The sequence below is a fragment of the Salvelinus sp. IW2-2015 genome, linkage group LG18 (assembly GCF_002910315.2).
Source record: "Salvelinus sp. IW2-2015 linkage group LG18, ASM291031v2, whole genome shotgun sequence".
NCBI classification, from domain to species: domain Eukaryota; kingdom Metazoa; phylum Chordata; class Actinopteri; order Salmoniformes; family Salmonidae; genus Salvelinus; species Salvelinus sp. IW2-2015.
This window is the reverse complement of record NC_036858.1, coordinates 28195442-28206031: the sequence shown is the minus strand read 5'-3', so window position 1 is coordinate 28206031 and position 10590 is coordinate 28195442. Positions and strand designations below refer to the sequence as shown.

The following is a 10590-nucleotide window of genomic DNA, read 5'->3' as shown; positions in this document are numbered from 1 at the left end:
GTGAGTCGGGGCTGTTCGGTAGTCGCTACTACGCTAGGCGAGCTGGAGACAAGGCGTTCAGAAAGCTAGCGGGCCGTGCCCAGCAGATGGATCTTTGGCGACGTCGCAACGGAAAAGCCTGTTGAAACCACCTCGGACGATTACGTCGGCAGACCAGTCGTGATGGATCGGCGGGGCTCCGTATCGGCAAGAAAGGGTCCAGGCGAATTGGCAAATAGGTATTGTAGCCCAAGAATTAGCTGATGGACCTCTTCGGCTAGCCAGGAGATGGGCCTAGCTCGAGGCTAGCTCAAGGCTAACTGGTGCTTGCTTCGGGACAGAGACGTTAGCCAGGAGTAGCCACTCAGATTGCAGCTAGCTAGCTGTGATGATCCGGTGTAAAGGTCCAGAGCTTGCGGTAGGAATCTGGAGATGTGGWAGAGAAAAAYCAGTCCGATATGCTCTGGGTTGATATCGCGCTGTGCAGACTGGCAGGTATAGACCGAGTTGAGGCTGGCTGGTGTCCCGAGTTAACGGTGAAGACCGCTAGCAGTGGCTAACTGACTTCTGGTGGGGGTTCCGGTTCTAAAGTATAAAAATAGCAGATCCGTACCACATTGGGTGAGGCYGGTTGCAGGAGAGTATATTCAGTCCGTGGATGGAAAGTGAGATTAAAATATATACYAAATATATTTGGGYAAAAACGAGGAAAAKTATTATTTACACGGGACAAGACAAAACACACGTCCGACTMCTACGCCATTTTGGGATTAAGTGTGTTCTTGGGAGTAATCTGTGTTCTGGGCTTGATTACTGTGGCCTACAGACAGACACGAGACTAAACAGATTCTGTGTCTAGATTTATATTCACCCATCTGACTGGGCTGCTAAGAAGTAAARTTAGGAAGAAAATTAAAGTTGTCTACTTTCCCACAGTTGGCAATGGCTTTAAGATGTTTAATTGACTTTAATCAGCCCTGGAAACTGCACACAAACATGTAGGACAGCTTTAAATGTGTGTAATAAAGGCAGAGCTAGAGTATGGGCGCTGGGTGGTGTTAATTAATTAACATTTTTTATATTATTTAACCTTTATTTAACTAGGCAAGTCAGTTAAGAACAAATTCTTATTTACAATGACGTCCTACCCCGGCCAAAACCTAACCCGGGAGACGCTGGGCCAATTGTGGTCCGCCCTATGAGACTCCCAATCACAGCCGGTTGTGATACAGCCTGGAATCGAACCAGGATCTGTAGTGACGCCTCTAGCACTGAGATGCAGTGCCTTAGACCGCTGCGCCATTCGCGAGCCCTCCCGAGTGCTGACAGGCTGAACCCAGCTCATTTGTTAGCCTGATGGGCATTAGGCCTACTCATGTTCCTACTCTCAGGGCCMGGCCTCTGGTTGGTGCAGCATCACAATAGTGGATTTACACCGTGGTGTATGTGTTTGGATGTAGCTCACCACTCATGTCATGTTTTTCCTCTGCTAGTTGTGAGCAGTAAGCTCTGTGATTTCTAGTAGGAGAGGAGAGTGCAGTTAGCTGTAGCACTGGTATGCTAAGCTAGCTGTTTTTACATCAGCAACTGATCATTTCGACCCATCCTATCATGCGGATTTGGCCGGTGGTGTAAAATGAGGGATGGTGTGTCCTTGCTGGTCCTTCTGGGAGAGGGTACACAAGTGGGTTGGAACAGTGTGCCAACCTGCCTGCCCGCCAATTAAGAAGTGGGATGCAGTTCTCTCTCTATCCCATCTCCCCTCTTTTAATAATCTTTATTATGGAATCTGCTGCCAAGCGCTAAAATGAATTGCTCAGCTTTCCGTTTTGCCAATAGACATTAAGTGTGACCCAGTTCCCTCTAGCCGGGGTTGGCGTAATATTTAGGCATGGAGAAAGCGTAAGGGATTCCGACGCTGTCATCAAAATATGCCCAGATTAATGTGCTCAAGCGGGATCAATCTGGTTAGCAAACAAAGGCACAATCCTGGAAAGTGGCAGAACTGTCAGGACGCAGGAAACCAATATATTCATAACTACTTTAGGAAATTAAAAGTTTTTGTGCCTCGTTTAGCCTTTGGTAGCTTTGAGGTGACAAATGTCACCCTTCCATRGTTCGTTCGGGTCTCTGTAGCCAGCTGAAAAGTCCACTGCAGTCCTATGACTGCCTRGCACGCTAAGTAGAGAGCGAGAAAGCCGCCATCTTGGACTGAAACACCAGTGTTCTTACATTTCAGACCTAATGTCATTCCTTTCTCCAAAAATAGCATCAGCACCGTCACTACAGGCATTCAGTGAAAGATCATTGATGGAAATACCAGTGGATGGAAATACATTTGACTGTCATGTGTGTATCGGTCTATAGGTACATTTGCATAATTCAGTGGAAATAAAATTGGCGCGTGTGTATTTTCGTTAGTCGTCGTATAGCCTATCTTATTTATCCAGCACAGKTATCACACACCTGCACAGCATATTTTGAGCGGGATTTCTGCTGCAGCTCCTCAGCTCATTACTGCTGGAGTGAAACGTGCTTTAATAAGCCCAGTCACTGTGCAACAATTCTAAATTCAATCGTGTATTAAAGGGCGACTGCACTTCCTGTTTTTCAACAATGCTCATTAAAAAATGCTTGCGGCCATGATTGAAGGAAAATTTGAGTTATCTTGGGGGTGTGGTTTGATGTGGGTGCGTCTTTGCCATGCAATCACAACAAACAAGTGCAGTAGTGAGTACAGGGAGTCAGCCAAGATAGCTTTTGCTATGGAGAGAATGACATTTTCAAGTTGAGGACTTCTCCCTTCCTGTCTCGCCATCAAGATGGTCAGCTAATTCAGTTCTATGTGTAMGCTAAAGCCTGCTCTGACCTTGTGTTTATACAGCGGGCTATCCTATCTAGCTCTGTAAAATTGATGATGGCTAAAGCCAGGGTCTGGAATGTGTTTCATAGGACACTCGTTTTACAACACCCTGCTACAACAGTAGCTTGCAACTTAYTTTCAACGTTTCTTCACATCATGTAAATGCATGTTACCGTGGAAACAGTATCAACTGTGAGTTGAATGCCCGGTCACGAGTCAGCTCAGCTGTCCTTCAACACAATATTCTATTCTAACTGGCTAGTTTTGTCTCGCGTCATCTCTCCTTATGTCCGTTGTTACATCTTTCCCTCGGTACAAATCCCAGAACTACTAATATCGGCTAATGTACATGTGGACATTGCAAAACATCGTACAGAGTGTAGATACAGAGTGTGTTCTTGTTTACAAAGACAACACATTTTATGCTGTAAATATCAGATTGATAGGACAGTATTGATAAAGACATCATGCCTAGCAAATAAAAACAAGTTGTGTGAAGAGTACATCAGCTGTCTAATCAGAACTAGAATGCCATTCTATTCGTCTATTTGGCCAAATCTAAGGATTTGGCTGGCAAACCACACACTGACATGCACAGCTCTCCGGGTGAGGTTCTATCCTCAAATCTCCCATAGTATTGTTCACATATATACATATTTTGCAGATGTTATCGCGGGTGTAGTGAAATAGTTATGTTCCTAGTGCAGTAATACCCAACAATACAATACAAAACAATACACGCAAGTCCCGAAAATGTAAAGAAAGGAATTAAGAAATATAAATATGAGAACGAGCATTATCAGAGTCTGGAATATAAATCCACTATATATACAAAAGTATGTGGACAGCCCTTAAAATGAGTGGATTCGTGTATTTCAGTCACACCCGTTGCTGCCAGGTGTATAAAAATCGAGCACACAGCCATGCAATCACCATAGACAAAAATTGGCAGTAGAATGGTCTTACTGAAGAGCTGAGTGACTTTCAACGTGGCACCGTCATAGGATACCACCTTTCCAACAAGTCAGTTGGTCAAATTTCTACCCTGCTAGAGCTGCCCCAGTCAACTGTAAGTGCTGCTGTTGTGAAATGGAAACGTCCAGGAGCAAAAACGGCTCAGTCGCGAAGTGGTAGGACACACAAGCTCACAGAACAGGACCGTGAGTGCTGAAGCGTGTAGCATGTAAAAATTGTCTGTCCTCAGTTGGCAACACTCACTACCGACTTCCAAACTGCCTCTGGAAGCAACATCAGCACAATAACTGTTTGTTGGGAGCTTCATGAAATGAGTTTCCATGGCCGAGCAGCCGCACAAAAGCCTAACATCACCATGTACAATGGCAAGCGTCATCTGGAGTGGTGTACAGCTCTCCAACATTGGACTCTGGTGTATGAGGAATAATGGTCTGGGGCAGTTTTTTATGGTTCGGGCTAGGCCCCTTTGTTCCAGTGAAGAGAGATCTTAATGCTACAGGACACAATGACATTCTATATGATTCTGTGCTTCAACTTGTGGCAACAGTTTGGGGAATGGCCTTTCCTTTTTTATCATTACAAAGCCCCCATGCACAAAGCGAGGTCCATACAGAAATAGTTTGTCTAGATCGGTGTGGAAGAACTTGACTTGCCTAGACAGAGCCCTGACCTCAACTCCATCAAACACCTTTGGGATGAATTGGAACTCCAACTGCGAGCCAGGCCTCATCACCCAACATCAGGGCCCGACCTCGAATGCTCTTATGGCTGAATGGAAGCAAGTCCCTCAGCAATGTTCCAACATCTAGTGGAAAGCCTTCCCAGAAGCCTTGACTAGAATACAGTATATACATATGACGTGGGTAAAACAGTATGTCAACATTATTAAAGGGACCAGTGTTCAATGACTATGTACATAGGGCAGCAGTCTAAGGTGCAGGGTTGAGTACCGGGTGGTAGCCGGCTAATAACAGTGACTAAAGTTCAGGGCAGGGCGCTGGGTGGAGGCCAGCTAGTGGTAACTATTTAACAGTCTGATGGACTGAAGATAGAAGTTGTATTTTCAGTCTCTTGGTCCCAGCTTTGACGCACCTGGGCTGTCTCCGCCTTCTAGATGGTAGCCAGGTGAACAGGCCATGGCTCGGGTGGCTGAGGTTCTTGATGATCTTCTTGCAGTTACCGTACCAGGCGGTGATACTGCCCGACAGGGTGCTCTCAATGGTGCATCTGTAGAAGTTTGTGAGGGTCTTGGGTGCCAAGCCACATTTCTTCAGCCTTCTGAGGTTGAAGAGGTGCTTTTGCACCTTCTTCACCAGACTGTTTGTGCGGACAGACCATTTCAGGCTGTCAGTAATGTGAACGCCGAGGAACTTGAAGATTTTCACCCTCTCCAACTGCGGCCCCATCAATTTGGGGGGGGCACCTTGACATAGAAGGAGAGGTTATATTCCTGACACCACTCCGGCATGGCCCTCACCACCTCCCATACATGTTATGGACAGGTGCAGTCAGGTAGCCAGAGGGGTGGAGTACACTCAACCCATGTGTCCAGCAGGCAGAGTTCAATAACTACAGGCAGATGTGAGATGCAGGAGGATGGCACTCTTCTCATACCACTGTAGACAACTGTCCAATTCAAAGCTTCCTCTAAGCTTTGCATTGGTCAGTAGCCTACAGAGTAATATGAGAAGAGTGCAATTGCTGAACATACAGTTGAAGTCGGAAGTTTACATACACTTAGGTTGGAGTCATTAAAACTCACTTTTCAACCACTCCACAAATTTCATGTTAACAAACTATAGTTTTGGCAAGTTGGTTAGGACATCTACTTTGTGCAGGACACAAGTTATTTTTCCAACAATTGTTTACAGACAGATTATTTCACTTATAATTCACTGTATCACAATTTCAGTGGGTCAGAAGTTTACGTACACTAAGTTGACTGTGCCTTTAAACAGCAAGGGAAAATTCCAGAAATTAATGTCATGGCTTTAGAAGCTTCTGATAGGCTAATTGACATCATTTGAGTCAATTGGAGGTGTACCTGTGGATGCATTTCAAKGCTTACCTTCAAACTCAGTGCCTCTTTGTTTGACATCATGGGAAAATCAAAAGAATCAGCCAAGACCTCATAAAAAAATTGTAGACCTCCACAAGTCTGGTTCATCCTTGGGAGCAATTTCCAAACGCCTGGAGGTACCACGTTCATCTGTACAAACAATAGTATGCAAGTATAAACACCATGGGACCACGCAGCCATCATACCACTCAGGAAGGAGACGCATTCTGTCTCCTAGAGATGAATGTACTTTGATGTGAAAGTGCAAATCAATCCCAGAACAACAGCAAAGGACCTTGTGAAGATGCTGGAGGAAACGGGTAAAAAAGTATCGATATCCACAGTACAACGAGTCTTATATCGACATAACCTGAAAGGCCGCTCAGCAAGGAAGAAGCCACTGCTCCAAAACCGCCATAAAAAAGCCAGACTACTGTTTGGAACTGCACATGGGGACAAATATTGTACTTTTTGGAGAAATGTCCTCTGGTCTGATGAAACAAAAATAAAACTGTTTGGCCATAATGACCATCGTTATGTTTGGAGGAAAAAGGGGATGCTTGCAAGCCAAAGAACACCATCCCAACCATGAAGCACGGGGGTGGCAGCATCATGTTGTGGGGGTGCTTTGCTGCAGGAGAGACTGGTGCACTTCACAAAATAGATGGCATCATGAGGTAGGAAAATTATGTGGATATATTGAAGCAACATCTCAAGATATCAGTCAGGAAGTTAAAGCTTGGTCGCAAATGGGTCTTCCAAATGGACAATGATCCTAAGCATACTTCCAAAGTTGTGGCAAAATAGCTTAAGGACAACAAAGTCAAGGTATTGGAGTGATCATCACAAAGCCCTGACCTCAATCCTATAGAAAATATGTGGGCAGAACTGAAAAAGCGTGTGAGAGCAAGGAGGCCGACATACCTGACTCAGTTACACCAGCTCTGTCAAGAGGAATGGGCCAAAATTCACCCAACTTATTGTGGGGAGCTTGTGGAAGGCTACCCGAAACGTTTGACCCAAGTTAAACAATGTAAAGGCAGTATATGTAAACTTCTGACCCACTGGGAATGTGATGAAAGAAATAAAATCTGAAATAAATAATTCTCTCTACTATTATTCTGACATTTCACATTCTTAAAATAAAGTGGTGATCCTAACTGACCTAAAACAGGGAATTTTTACTAGGATTAAATGTCAGGAATTGTGAAAAACCGAGTTTAAATGTATTTGGCTAAGGTGTATGTAAACTTCTGACTTCAACTTATGTAGCTATTCTAAACTACGTATAACAGTTTCATGTAGAATAAACCATACTGCACATAATACTGTAGAAGCTGTGTTCTGCTAATATAACAATGTAATATAACAAATACACCTTCCTGTATAATGTCCTGTATAAGACGGGAGTTCCCTAAAATGTTTGAGGAATACACTGGGTACCCCCCTTATTGATCGTACCATTCAATTAAATAGTAGCAAAATACTATKAAAAGTCATGTGTGTCTTGTATAATTTTAATGCTAAGTCTCTCCTAATTCAGACATCAGTATCAACCTGTATTTCAGTCAGAGGACTCCATTTCAAAGCATCTGTTCTGCCCATCTGTAGAAAATCGAGGAAGAGTTGATGCGTGACATAGGTATTGAAGGGGTGATATTACTAAATACTTGTCATGCACTGTCTTATTGGTAATCACCCCTTCTGAGGTGTTTGTCAATGCATGCTGGGCATGGCGGCGTAGATCGGCTTCAGGCGCCTCTCGTCACAGATACTGGTCATGGAGGAGCCGGACTTCGGCTCCTATATGTGACCCTGCTCCTATATCACAAAGGGAGGGAGAAAGACTGTCACCATACAGTCATGGAAGCCAACAGTAAATACACAGTTCAACAGCCAATTAGAGATCCTAATTCACAAGGGACATGTGCCAGCATGGCACTGACTGGTTGGCATTACTCACTTTGACCCAGGACTAGTTCATTGGCACAGTGGAAGGGGGCACCTCCTTACAACATAAAAGACAAACGTATACACACAGCACTGGTTACATTGTCCGTGGTGGTTAGGGGAATTCCAGGACAGATAGTATTTTGATCATTGACCTGATCAAATGTGACCAACCTTATTCAAGTATCCTCCATTACTCTGAAGCTTGACTGGTGTCTGGCCACAGCCTTCTGTAACAGCTTCTGATATAGTACGGGGGTTCCCACGATGCTGCTGAACAACAAATCTACCAAGTTTTGTACAATATCACAATAAACATATAGCGAGAAAAGAAACTTTCTCGAGTTTGGAAGTAATTTATACGTTAGAGGAGTGGTCAGTGTACTGAGTTGGTCTCTGTCTGAAATCCCAGATCTAGGGCAAAAGCACTGGAACATTGTTAATGGGGGCGGAGGGGGTTAACAGTGGACTGTAGTGCCACGATGACAAGTGCCACGTAATCAGCTCATTGGCCTAGTTGAGGATCACTAAAACATTCCACATTCAATGTCAAACTGATGCTGTTGCCTCGGCCGACCCAATATATTAGAAAATAATCATTTTAAACCTCTACTTGAGGTTTTCAATTCATGACACGGCCCTGAATTAAGTTGCAATAGAAATGAACACAGCCCTGCTCAAAACAATGACGCAGCATTAATGTTGTCCAAGAAATCCTAGCCTAGTTTTTTTTTAAACCGAGAGCTCAGCTTTAGCCCCTGATAAGGACAATCCTTTACATCGCATCAGAGAACTGATGTCCCCTCTCTCCCTTTAGTGTTCTCCACTGGTCTCCTGCTGCTGGTATTAATAGTATCTGGATGGGCCCGTGTGGGCAGAGGAGGTTGTCTCACGTCCCCGTAAATATTGCATGGTTTCCCCCGAGTGCTCTGGAATGCGAGACAGGAATGAGSAAGGAAAAGAAGGGAAGATGGAGGTCATGGCTGTAACTTGACAGTGTGTCTGACAAGTGGACATATGTGACGATATTTGTTAATTTGTATAGGTAGTTGTAGTTTTCATWATTTAGTAGTTTTATGCTGTTAATCAAAGTTTTAGTTGTGTTATTATTAATATTATTAGACAGTTGACATAGTTGTTACTAAGTATTGTTTTTCAGGTTTCTTTTACATTTGGATACAAACAAGATATATAAATATGGGTTACTAGCCTATATATAACAGAGGGTGGCTGCCTGATCTGGTCTTTGACACAGGTCTGTTATTAGGGTAGAGCGATGTATTTATATCTCTCTCGCGTTGTGAAGGTGTTCCACAGCCATAGTAAAATTGGTAGCGTTCATCTAAAAACTAGTTTTGGTCCTTCAGGACATTTTGAGAATCCATTCCGCTCCTCTCCGTCTGAGCCTCTGTCGCCACACATTCCAGTGTCAATGTTTCCCAATCAAACCCAATACCTCGCATGCTTTTGCTCTGAGCACAACAGGAATGCTAAAGGAAGCTCATTCTTTTCATCATTTCCTCATGGCTGAACTTCAGTCACCTTGCTCATTGTACTTTAAGAATGTCTCAGGCGGGTGTGTGTGTGTATTTGTTGTTCTTTGTTTATTCTGTGTGCCTTTCTTTACTGCTGAAGTTACCTTTCTCGTTGAATATCTCACGAGTGTGCATGTAGGCCTATGTGTCTGCCATGCGTTTTCACTTTGCGTATGTTTTTCCTCATTGTACTTCAAGTAGGGCTACTTTCGTTGTAGGTGAATTACACGGGGTAGGGTCAGATGGAGAGAAGGGTGGATGGTGCACACTGTACACTGAGCATTTTACCACCAGGACAGCAGCAACCATCTTATGACCCCTGCTGGAGAGCGAGACATTCCCAAACTGCAGAGGTGTTGTCTGTTTTAGTACTCTGTGTTTTTTACTGGTGCTCTTCTCCGCCTCTGCATGAGCTATTTGTAGCATTCTAGTATTTAAAATAAGTGAGAGAGAAAAATGCTCAAATGAAATGAGTTCACACGAAAAGGCCTGTGATTGAAAACCAACAGTTAAACAGGGTTTTCTGTAGCAAAACTGTTTTCTACGGTGTGCCCCTCCAACCTTTTCTAGCATGAGAAAAATGAAACGTTGCACGCTACTCAGTTTTTATAGCGTTCAAATAGGCACATTCTTCTCTTCCTCTACCCTGCAACTCTTTCCCAGGTCCTTGGTATAAAAGAGATGTGTTTTCTGTCAATATACCTGGTAATTAACTAAGGGGTTCCCATTAAATTATATTTAGTGTTTTCCTGTATTCTGTTTTCTCTATTTTATTTTTCCTGATTTGAGATTTTCCCCCCCAGTTTTTACTCTCAATATTACAATTATTTAGAGAGAAACAACAAAAATGGATGTTCTGAATCCATGGCAACGCTTAAGTCACATCAGAAGACCACTTTTGGTCGAAACACAAAGTGTAATTCCCCTTTTCAATTACACATCTAGCAAGAGAGGAATGTGTCGGTCTCGTGACTTTTCTGCAGAGTTTGCAAAACAATCGCCGCCGAATTTGAGGAAATAATCTAGAAGTAGTAGATATTGTTCTGTCAGGTAAGCCTTCTTTGCAGTTAACATTTAATTGAGAAGGTTTTGGGGGGAAAACCTGTCTACCCATAAGATGGTTATCACTAGCATCGCTAACTGGCTACATACGGAGTGATGGACAAACACGTGCATCAAACAGACAGACGGGAACAATATTGCTGGACATTTTATTGGCAGATAGTGTA

The 10590-nt window shown here is 43.6% G+C and overlaps 1 protein-coding gene across 1 annotated transcript in view; it reads left to right on the top strand.

Moving 5' to 3' along the window:
- Positions 1–10590, top strand: part of LOC111978210 (E3 ubiquitin-protein ligase MARCHF5) — a 63390-nt gene that overhangs the window by 43149 nt on the left and 9651 nt on the right. The window lies entirely within an intron of this gene.